The sequence below is a fragment of the Pipra filicauda genome, unplaced genomic scaffold (assembly GCF_003945595.2).
Source record: "Pipra filicauda isolate LSUMZ 115617 unplaced genomic scaffold, ASM394559v2 scaffold75_size2874737_pilon, whole genome shotgun sequence".
Classification (NCBI taxonomy): Eukaryota; Metazoa; Chordata; class Aves; order Passeriformes; family Pipridae; genus Pipra; species Pipra filicauda.
In genome coordinates this window covers 867,085-879,423 of record NW_024104931.1, presented here as the reverse complement: position 1 = coordinate 879,423, position 12,339 = coordinate 867,085, and the positions used below count along the sequence as shown (strand labels likewise).

At 37.6% G+C, this 12,339-nt stretch overlaps 1 protein-coding gene across 5 annotated transcripts in view; it reads right to left on the bottom strand.

Moving 5' to 3' along the window:
* Positions 1–10,663: 10,663 nt before the first annotated feature.
* YLPM1 (YLP motif containing 1) overlaps positions 10,664–12,339 on the bottom strand; it is a 37,852-nt gene continuing 36,176 nt past the window's right edge. For all 5 annotated transcript variants that reach the window (XR_005566610.1, XM_039389718.1, XM_039389719.1 and 2 more), the window contains one exon: positions 10,664–12,225. The gene's annotated coding sequence lies outside the window, so the exon portion shown is untranslated. The remainder of the gene's footprint in view (positions 12,226–12,339) is intronic.

The window sequence follows — 12,339 nt, the reverse complement described above, 5'->3', positions numbered from 1 at the left end:
TTCTCAGAGAGCAAGCACAGAATATTCAACAGCATAATTGTTTTCCATTTCTAACTTCCAGGTCTGTGAGTAAGAAACAGTAGACATAAGAAGAACATTTAAAAACACCAAGAATTCATTCTCAAGGAAAAAGTAAGGCCAGCCCTGCACACCTCTGTCTGTAGAGTCCCTATGATTGAGTGCAACCTGTGTTCAAATAAAAACAATTACGAAGGCTGGTTTTAGATAAAACACTTTCAGAATAGTACCCACAGTTACAAAAAGATCATGCTGTAGAAATGGTATTTTAAAAGCCAGAGTGCTCTCCCCTCTTGAGCAATCACTATAAAGCAGAATTATCATCTATTCATATTTCACAATGTCACGGGCTGCAGCTGTGAGCCCAGAGATTTTTCAGTTTGTTCTTTTGTGGTAGGTCGTTAGAAGGGCATTTCTAACTGAGCACAGAACACCAGGTGCTTTTTAGTTGGCAGTGGACTCTTCAAATAACTTGCAGAGCACAAGCTCCTATGCAGCATCCAGAGTCACTGCTGTTGTCAGAGCTTCACTGCATTTCTCTCTGTGACTTCAAACAAACCATTTATTCTGCAGCTATTTCTAAGCCCTGAGCTTCAAAGCAATCTCACCTCCATTTCTGACTAAATTTTTAATGAGCAATGTTATCCAAAATACCAGCACAACCTTGCAGAACTGGCAGCATCTGGAAGTTGAAAACACCATCTTAGTAACAGTCCAGTCAGTGAAGGTCTCTGCATTCATGGCACAGGTTCTTGGCTGTAACAAGATTGTAACAAGCAAGGCCAAGGCTGGAGTGTTTAATCTGGTGATGAATGTTCTGTTTCAAGAACTTCGTGGAGCTTTGATTATTTATGGAAATGTAAAGGATAACAACACTATACTCACCCATATGTCAGCAATTAACAACTGGAGATGTCCACTAGCACTGTATGATTTCCTTGTGTAAGCATCTTCCATACCTGCAATGTAACCAGGATGCTGGTGGCAACGTATTCTGCATTTGAACAGTCATATCGACCACAGAAACAAAATCCTTGTAGATCCTGGGTTTACTCATAAAGATGTTTGCATGTCATTTTTTAGAAGGGATCACCTCATCCTAGAAGGAATTATTTTTGGACCAGTTTTTCTTGAGCAGCTACTGTGGGGAAGACTGCAATGGCACAGAGCATCTGTTTGGTGCAGAACAAATTGTTGCCATGTGAACTCTTGAACAACAGAGACAAAACTACAGAGTCGTCTTTCTCCTGAGCTGCTGTAAGGTTGTTTCTATAAAACTGCTTTCTGTATTTCAAGCAAAAAGATAGCAATTTCTTTCCTTTGCACATTTGGGAACACCAACGTGCGTCCTGTTCCCTTATAACAGCCCACAGTCTGTCTATATCAATACACTCGTAGTGAAGCCCACCATCTCCTCATGGTATTGACCTACTCTGATCACACCACCATCTATGACTATTTGCCCCCAAATTAACTGATTGTGGAAAAGGTCTAACTTCTAACTTCAATTCTCCAGATCTGTCTCTTGACAAATAATGGGTATTAAGGCCTCAGTCAGTCAGTAGACTCACAGTTACCGTCAGATGATCTTACCTCTCTTAATACTACTGTATGGGCCATTATGTCAGCCAATCATCAGCCTCAGGGCCATCCAGCTGTATTTTCTGCATATGTTGTTCTCTGGCAACTAGCAGCAATCCTTTGAAGATCAGCTCCTCTTTGCAAACGATGGTGGAACCAGCATCACCTGAAAGCAGCATGTAGAGTCCCAAAGGTCTTTTCTGAAAAATTTACTGGCCCTTGCATCATTCCTGCAACATACTCCAGTGATCCAGGGATCTTGCTACTTCAGCAGTTTGCAAAATTCAGTTCACCATCTCACAAAGTCTTCTAGTGCCAGTTCAGTTGTCTTTATTCAGTATATTTTTGAATGGCCATGTGTTTGCAAGCATTCAGTGGCTTTTTCCACTGGAGATAAACCATAGAGTTCAGAGCCCACATCCAAACCACAACAATACATTCTGGAAGCTAAAGTTGAGAAAGGATTCTCAGACATACAAAATAATTAAGAAAGCCGGGGGAGAAGGCAGCAGAGAGGACAGAGAAATGCAAGTGTTGTATATGTAACTCTGATATCATGCAGAAAAGTAATGGAGTAATGACAAGGTAAATATGGTGTTACAAAAAAAGTCAGGCCCTACAGGGGAAAGATCCACATGATAGCCCTAAATCTGGGTGCAAATAAAGAAGCACTGAGAATTAATAGAGGACGGTTCTATACAGACACCTCTCCAACGTCTGCTTTTCCCATAAGACATTTAAACAGAACTGTAGCACTGGGGAAATCTCCTACCATGACAATGCAGTTCTGCACTGTTAAGATTTAACATACAGTTATGTTATCAATTCATAAGAGTGTAGTATAGCTTCAGACATTCAGTGTGCCTCAGCACATGAATCCACACCACAGAATTCAAAATTGCATCAAAATTATAAAATTACATCCACCAAACCCACATTAAGATGTAGCAGCCCTCCGAATGCAAAGTGGAAGAGGACTGACTCACTAGGGTAAACCTCTAGATAAAAAAATCAACTTAATTATTCTATGAGGAGTTAAAAGGCGATTTCTGAGAAGCATCCTTGAAGATATGCATCCTTGTGCCATTCCCGCTCAGGTAAGAGGGCTTATCTGCTCCACATTAACTGTTCAGAGCTTGGCTCAGACTCATCTCAGGCGCAGGACGGAGTCCCTGTGTGCATAGGGTTCAAGGGCAACATGTCAGTGACGCTGCCAGAGGTAGACGGCTGCTTCCAAAAGCAAAGCTGCTCTAAACTAAACCAAATTCTGTGACAATGACATCAGCAAAAAAACACAGCCAAAGAAAAAAAATTCCAGTTGGTAACAGTGTAAGTCAAAAAATGTCTAATTGCAAAAGCAGTATTTTACATGTCATCTATTTTCGAAACCTGTCTTTTATCACAGTTAGTTAAAAAAATAAAGAGGAATCTGACACTGAATGCTGAATTCCAATTCTTACATTGTGAAAAAGTATTTCTACCCTTTTATACTTTTCAAAACTCCCTAGAATACTGTCCAGTCTTGATTTTTCTCCTAATTTCTACCCTTTTTTCCAGGGAAGGTGCCAACCTGCTGTGTATTTGTAAAAATATATTAATAACATTAATGACTTTAAACTCATGATTTCCATTATTGCTGGTGTATCGAAAGTGGGGCACAGTAAAATCAGAAATGATAAAAAAAGCAACCTACATCTTGCAGATAGTTAATAATGTTCCTACAATATAAGGGTTCCATCTGTACATTCAGCTATACTGTACTCTACTTGTCAGGCCTATGCAACTTGACATGAACACAGAGAAAAAATAAATTACAGTAATGACTGAAACTTGAAAAATAGCAATGCAGAAGGCTCTGGAGGCCATGTACAGGTCTTAAATCCCTGCTAGATTGGACTAATCCAGCTGGAAAACTGAATGTAAAGGAAATTGACTTCAACATCACACATTTAAGTTTTATATAACATATATATGAGGCACATTACACATTTGTTCATGATCTGTGCTAGAAAATGCAGAAAAAAATGATGCCCAATTAGGTTAATTATCACAAGGACTAGAAGTTAATTATTTGTCTCTCCTGTGCGTTGAGGCTAACTCAATGTTAGCTATTGAAAACAGATGTCCCTCATCTTGATGCACATAGCCAAGGACAAGTTAAGATAGAAGGAAATGCCACAATAGTCCAGAAAAGGAAAATCAATGTGTACTATAAGAGATAAGCTACTCATCTTTATCTTAGAAAGGTAAGTCTCCTAAACTGGAGGAACTAATATACCAAAGTCTCAACCTAAAGCATTCATTCATCAAGGAAATTCTGCATAAAGAGTATTTGCCAAGGCAATGACATTTGAAATCAATCACCCTGTGAATAAAAAAACTGAGATGAAGATCATATATAAATTACACTCCTGCAAAAATGTAGTCACCTCAGTACTAACCCTGGACTTCACATCAGTTGTGCAGACTAGTAAGTATGTGTATTTCTGAAGTTCTGTTTCACTAGGAATGACAAACAACCATCCATGCACAAGAACACAGCATCCATATTTTCTGTTTACAGAACTTAACACTAAAATGCTGAGAAAAAACTCTGAATGAAGAAAGAAATGTTGCAATACTCCTCAAGAAAGACAATCTGTGCGAGATTGCTTAGCTGTAACAGGCACTGTTGAGGTTCTCATCTCCAAAATTGCCCGCACTGGATGCTGCTGCATCAGAGTGTGCAGTGAAGAACAGCCTTTGAGAGAGAAATTCTCTGGACAATTGTAGCCTTTCAAATGAAATTCAAGCCTTAGATGCAGAATACAAAAAACTGTCATAGTGCAAAATGACATGATATTGTCAGCGTTTTTGCATAAACAAAGCATAAATTGTGCCCATCGACTTCTAGATAGTCCTTTCCTTCAATGTAGCACATTTTAAGTCTTAGCTGAGGAACAGGAGAAAGATGGAAATCCGCAGACTATCTTCTACAAGCCAGTACTGGACACAACTGACAAAGGAGGTGATGGAGAAATATTTATCACTGAAGGTCACATGTTTCAATAGCTCCTCAAACTGAACCAAAGACAAAACAGGTAAATCTAGCTTTTTAGTTAGATTTTTATTTTGCTCCTACTTCATCTTCAAGTAGGAAGTTACAGACAAGCACTGTTGCCATACTCCTAGCAATGCAGCATACTCACCATTTTAGTGTCTCTTCCCAACAGATTTGTAGAATTGTTTAAAGGGTACCTGAATATTCTTCTCAAGCTATATCTGAACGATATATACTGCAATGAGGCTACAACAGAGAGACTTAAGTAAAAATGAGGAAGTTTACACCCAAGTTTACTTCAGGGCCATCACTTCAGCCTTACAGCAGATTTTCTCTGCCTAGTGGGAGAAGGGAAATACAAATCATTATATTCCTAATAAAGGAACATGTAGATTGTAAACTCCTTAGAAAAGGGTATTCACGTTCCTCCTTAAAGTACGTGGTGCAAAATGAGAAGAAATCACATCATACATTTTGGAAACCTATTTGGACTGAATCACATTAGAGCTTCAGGTACATTTCATTGTGACAGATCTTTGTAGTGCCTCTGATCAAGCTGAAGTTCCAAGATTTCTTAGCCAGGGTAAAGTTAGCAGGTTCTTCTGTGAGAAGTATCTTTAGTGCTTTGATTTGGATATTTATCCTTATTTTTCTTCATACCAAGAAGAAAAATAAACCCCACAAGCAATGCAATAAGGAACCTTGTAAAGCTTCAGAAATATTATTTCTTGCTACAATATACTTAAAGACTTTACACTCCAAAAGCAGCTATTAGCAAGTTAAATCCCGTTTTCCATTAGATGTCAGCAGTTGTCAAGCTTTTAATCAGGATATAAAAAGACCATTTAATTTTGATGCCTCTCCTTAAAGCAGGAGAAAGATCTTGTTCCATGTTTATACAGACTGTAGGTTCAATAGAGCGCAAAATCTTGACTGTGGACTGCAAGTGATACTCCACACAATGTTAATCCACTGACATTTTTTCCACAGAAAGGTGGTCAGTTTCTTTCATGAAGTGATTGGTTTAAAACTGTATTAGGCAATATGAAACCACAAAAATTAAATTATTGTGGAATCAATATCAAGTTTTTCTTTCTCCAATTTAATCCTAATATGAACTCAACACTTTAGTGCCATCTGGTTGCCATTATCTGAAAAATCTTGATTTCTGTGTGACTCTAATTGAAGAGTACAATGAGATCTACTACCAGACAAGTTAATCTGTCCATGTCTTTTTCAAAGAAAAGAATTTGGCAACTGCAAGTCAATGGAAATGGAAAAACGAACACCTCAAAGCATAGTAGTAAAGACTCATCACTTACACAAGTTTTTAGCACCGACAGATGAGTAAGTTGAAATAGTGTAGGTGTTTGTCAGTAAAGGTGTGTTTTCTGTCCTTCAGACAGTAATACAGTCTCCTAAAAAACCCATAAGCTACACGTATGAAGAGGCTAGTACCTGGATCAGTTACAGCAGTCAAACAAAACTCTTATTACTATCTGCATCAGACTTACCAAAATAGAATTAAAAAAAATAATTTTTAAATGCTGCTTAAGAAAGCTTGTCATCCACATATGATGTATGTCACCATTAAAGTTGTCGTCTGTACCTGCAAACACAAATATTTATTTTTTTGCCGTTTAAGCCCATCTACACCCTGAAGCAGGGAACAGCTGCAGCTCTGTTCCCTTTCTGTGCTAATCCTCAGAGAAGTAACATCCTACAAGATTTAAACAGAAGAAATCTTAGACTTTTTATTTTTTGGTAATATTTCGGTTCACATGTAATATATTAATGGCTTGAGCCTTTAAAGAGAATTAAAAAGTATTTTAATAGAATCACCCTTAACAGGCTTGTTAAAGACAAACTGCTTTTTAAATCAGCTGGCTCAACTACACTTTTGACCTACAGGCAAAAAATGGCAGGAATTAATTTCATTCTCCTCCATAAATATATACGTGCAGCCAGTTGCTAAAGCAGACATCTCAGACAGCAGAGCTGCTAGCACATTCTAGCTGCACAAGACAGATGTCAGCTAAAATAATCAGAGTAAAACTACCTGAATTCCTTTTTTTTTGTTTTGCTTTGTTTGATTTTGGGCTGGTTTTGGTTTGGTTTTTTCTTCATTTAGATGAAGACTTTTCACTTCTCAGGTGTTCTTTTTTCCAAGGACCACTGCAGTTATAACTTCTCTCCAAAGACAGCAACATCACAGGAATTGGTGAAGTGATGGCCATCTTGCAGTCTTCATGTATTCCCAAGAACAATAACTGTTCAAACACACCAACTTCATATAAGGAATATACTGGTCACAGCAGACAGTTCAGATGCCATCCTAATAAAAAGCATCAGGAATTTTTCACGTAAAGCTGAACATTCATTCATACACGTGTACCTCAAGCAGTTATGGAAACAAACATTGTTCCTATACACACATATAAGGGAAACAGTATGGAGAAATACTTGAATGACTGACACACCAGAGCACAAGCCATAGGGAAAGGCCACCCCTCCAAAAAAGATTCCACCTGAGAGTTCCAAGAGGCAGAAAAATATTAGGAAAAAACAAAACTGTGCCATTTCACCTGAGGCAGCTTTAAGGTTTTGCATACTGAAATATTAAATCCTACAATCCAAAGAGCCCAGAGACTCCTGACTAGAAGCCAAACACACAATGGAGAACATAAGCAACTTCAAAACACTTTTGCCTCTCCACTTGCAGTAACCTGCCGTGCCTTTGTCTGGTAACTACTTGCACTTAACCAATTTATGCAAAACGATGAATAAAAGAGCACATTCTGCTTCCAAACAGTATTAATCAGCTAGAAGGTGATAATTCACCTGAATGAAATATTGTCATTACTAATTTTCCAACCTACGTGCATGAGGAAGACTTAAGGCTTCCAGGCTGCTGATCCAGTACTGTGCAAATTTGGAAGCAACTTTGCAATTGCTGGAACACTCCATTGCTAAGAACGAAACAAAAGAGTTTCACCATGAAGAAGGAAGTTATTAATCTTGAGCAAAAATTAGAATAGTTACTTAAAGAGTCCTTCAGTTGGTTTAAAGATTCTGACTCACATCTGAAGGAACGGCTAAACAGGAGAAAACTTTGATTCAAGTTTTATGAGAGAATAAAGATGATTGCCCTAGAGACTCAAAACATATTTTAAATTCTAGGAAATTTCTGTTCTTTCTGTTGTCATTTCTACTATGACTAGAAAACTAAGTATAACCACAGTTTAAGACCAGTTGATGCTGCAAGTGTGCAGATCTCAACTGAGATGGCCACCTCTGCTCCTCAAATACATTATCTCATAGTATGCAGGTTGTCCCGGTGCAGTTTGATCCCAAATTGTCAGTGGACCTCAAGTTCCAGAAGTAATCTGGGAAACATACGTAATGAAGAGAGACATAATAAAAAGGACTCATGTACCCATCAGTATTTGGCTTCCTGAGGATGCAGGTCATGTGAACATTCTACAGGCAAAGAAAACTCTAAATACTGCTTCTCCTTTCCAGTTCATTTATGCTGAGTTCCTGGGTTTCAGTTTAGTCAACTCACAGTTAGCTAGCTGCATGTTGGCAGAAACAGTAGGAACTTCATAGCAAAAAAGCAAAAATTTGCCTCCAACCCAGCCCAACCATGTTTTCTTCAAATCCCGAGGTTTGACCAGTATTGTGTGGGTTTTAAAAATTTTGTGGCAGCAACATTAATAATAAAATGGCACAGTATACTAAAAGGAAATTGTGTCCAAAGGGCACGAAATGAGTCACCAAGATAGCTTCATTAAATAAACGGACAAAGAATATTTTTTTTTCTGGTGATGATAAATTTCTTTAGGTGGCAACATGCTGTCCCACAGGCAGAATTACTTTATGTCTTTGAAAAGGATTCTCGGAGTATTCTAATGATGTTGAAATCTCAAATTGGGAAGAACTGATTTTATCTGGTGAGGTCATGTTTTTCTCTTACATTTAAAAGCACACTAAGGACAGACTATTCTTCTGCAGGGAGCATACTATCTAATGTGACTTGCAACTCCCAATTCTACGATAATTTTTAACTATTCAACTGGATTAGGCGTGGACTTTGGGGGATAGGTTAATATATCTGTTTCAGTGTAATGTCATAACTCTACTTTTCTAATTCAATCCTTTCAGAAGAGCCACTACTGAAATCCTACTCAGTATCTCCATGGTATCTAAATGGTTGTTCTGAGATTAAAAAACTTCAGAAAATAGTTAAAACAATGCCTAACAAACAGACAATAGCAGTGATGTATGTTATGTATTAACAGACAGGCAAGGAACAATTAAGGGACAGGGTTCACAAAGATGACCGAGGCAAAGTCCAAAAAATGCCAAGCCCAACCTGACGAGTAAACAGTGAAACTAACTTGTACCAAAAGCAATTTTTCCATTCTAAAGAGTAGGAACTAATAATTCAAGGTAAGTTATTTATCCATGTTGATGTAAACATTTAAGAAAACAGAAAACTGAATTTCCAGAACTGATCTAATACTCTCTGTTATAATTTCACTCTTTCATATGCCTAATGAGCAATCCTACAGTAAAACAGAAGGTGGCTGAAGATGACAACTGTGCTCTATTTGCGTAGCACAGCACATTGCACATTCCCTTGTAAAAACCACAGGTACTTCTATTATGAGACAGGTGGCTTCAGTATTAAAAAAGCAGATGGTCTTGAGAAAAACTGAAATGTTATAAGAAACCATAATTCACGGAAAATACTGTTTTAACACTCAACTTTGCTGAAAAGGTGGCAGCTCCATTCTGCAGCAGCTGACATTTTCAGAGTTGTATTTTTCAATATGATGCACTGCACAGAAACAGTCCAACTTAAGAGTTAGCACAGTTGCATGGTGGTCAAAGATGGATCATTATACAAGAGTGCTAGATACATATTTTCCTATGTAGTCATCAATGCAAGTGGGTATTTTTTTCTGCTTAGTGCTGTGAAAGATTCTGCTGTCAATATCAGTGAGCAAATAATGAATAAGAACTAAATCAGGATCAAGACTTAATGGATTCTGTACTGAAGGATTTTCCAGACAAAATCAAAATCACTAATCACCAAGCTCTGACTATGAGCCAAGCAAGGGACTAGCTAGATATTCTCAGTTCTACCAGCAGCAATGATGAATTTTTCCTTTTTGTTAGATTTCTTCAGTCACTGAAGGACTAGACTATGTATAATCTGCTGTAGGATGCACTTCTGGCATATGTTGTTTTCTTTCAGAGCCACTTTCCATCAAGCAGTTGAAGACTGACCTGCTAAACATTCAAACCAACTGAGACAAATGGCAAAGATTATGGAATGATATTTCTGTACTAGAGAAATGGAAAAGTTCTGAACTTCAGGAAAACAACAAAACTCTTCAGCCTGTTCTGATCAAACAGTTTACAACGGTATGTTTTCCTAACTGAATTTTGCCCTAAACTTGAAGATTTATATATTTTCTCTCTGTTCTCATCAGAGCAAAGTACAACTTTATGTGTGCTCTCTGCTCATTTCTCTTTAGTTCTACACACACCACAGAATAAACAGCGTGACTTCTCTCAGAGGTATCTGCTAAAATAATTTCAAAATTATTAAAACCGATAAACAATACTATAACTTCTGTCACAAGTTATCCATTTGCACGCTCCAGAAACAGTCTTTAGTCTGGAAAGAAAAATGTTAGGAAAGGATCTGGTTCAATTGTATTAGCAAAAATACAGACGAAATCATTATCAGTTCTTAAAAGTCAAGAAACAGAACCAATTAATAATGATGGTGTGCCACAAGAACTTCAGTTTTGTTATGGAAAACTGAGTAAAGACTGAAAGCCATTTTACACGTACCTGAGAGTAATGTCTCCAAGGTGAAGCTCACCTGATTTCCACAGCAATACACAATGCTGATTTTTTGTTAACTATTAGTTTCCATTTGTCAACAATTCTAAGTCAGAATTCAAAGAGTGCTTAGCAACATTTTGAAAAGAAAGTATGTATGCTATGTAATAGTACATGTACAGAGAAAATGTGTATTTAATACCTTCCATTTAAAAATGCTGCATTCATGGAGCTCAATTTTCTTCTAATAAACATATTCAGGGCATAGCACAAGTTCAGCTATTCTTCTCCTTTAATAAAGAGTTTTTAGACATGTACCACAGACAAAGCTGAGAAGCATCCAGTAAACCAAAACATTAGAATGGCAAACAAAACCATCTGTTAGAACCATGCTCTCCTTTAACAGAATGAACTACCACCACACCAGAACTAGTTGATTTACCAACCTAGATGCAAATCACAATGTAATCACTCAGCAGAGCAACAAATAATAGCAGAGAAGGAAATTCAGGACTTCATTTCCTTCCCTCAGAAAGATCAGGAGAAAAAATTCAATTCACCATAAAAACACCAATTATCTTCACATTTACACATCTTGTCTGGTTACAACATTGTTAATGCAAGGCATTTGCTTTGAAACCTGGGAGGACAAAAGAAAGTTTTCATCAGCAAACCTGATGCTCTGCAGAAGTGATATACCAGCATCTATGAAGAATCTGTACCACTTTTAATAGTGTGGACTGCTATTCCTTTATCCTTTTTTTAGCAAGTTTAACACATTTATTAAAGGAATAGAAGGGTATAACTTCTGGTCTTTGCTGCTTCCTTTAATGATGTTTCTCTATGAGACAGTAAACTTATGAATGGAATGAAATACACTGAAAGGGATCAGCGTTGACTAAAAGACCTAACACCAAAATGAATTTTCTAGGCTGCCCCTTCAGAGAACTCTGTAGTACCTGTTTTCACATTGAGCATTAATGAAAAGTTTTTCATATGTTGCTACCTTGAGTATTACAGAGCCACCCAACAGCATTTATACTCACGTAGTAATGAAAATTTGACATAACTGAGAAACTAGGATCCAAAAAATAATAATTCCTGCTCTCCAGGAACATGAACTTCTAAAGGCCAGCAAGACCTGAGGTCTTAATGGAACTGTCTATGAGAAGAAAAGCAGATGGAAAATCTAGAAGACAGAACACATTCCAGAATATGAGTACAGTACCTCTTCCAGGTAAGGATGGTTCTGAGCACTACCAACACGTCAACAAAGACCACATTTAAAATGTCAAACAAAAACCATACTATATGGTCCACCAAGAACACCGAGTTTATAGTGAAATTTATTGTTCTGCTTCCTAATACAATAAGCTACAAGGTACATACAGTATAAAACGAGAACAGCCACAGAGCAAAGGTGATAAACATTCTGTGATGGTACAGTGGAGGTAACATCTGTCTAACCCTTCCACTTTATCCCACAAAGAGTAGCTAAAACTACTGACCCTTCCCCCCCACCCCTCAAAAAATATTAAAAAGTAAACTGTCTCTCTCACTTAGGAGCAGTGGGATTCAATGAGTTTTTGAGGGCACTGGTTCTCTGCCAGTATCTCAAGAAAATTGCTGAAACTAAAGTAACAAGGAAAAACTGTGAAGGTGGGAGTGACACGACCCATGCAAGATGCTCATGACACCCTGGTTCACTTCTCCTCAGAGCAAATGGCCTGTAAAGAAAGGAAAAGTTTGTTACATCAAGTAAACCAGCAACTAACATCATCAGAATTAAAATAAAGTATGCAAAATCTGAACTACACAGGACTAGGAATACAGATAAACTA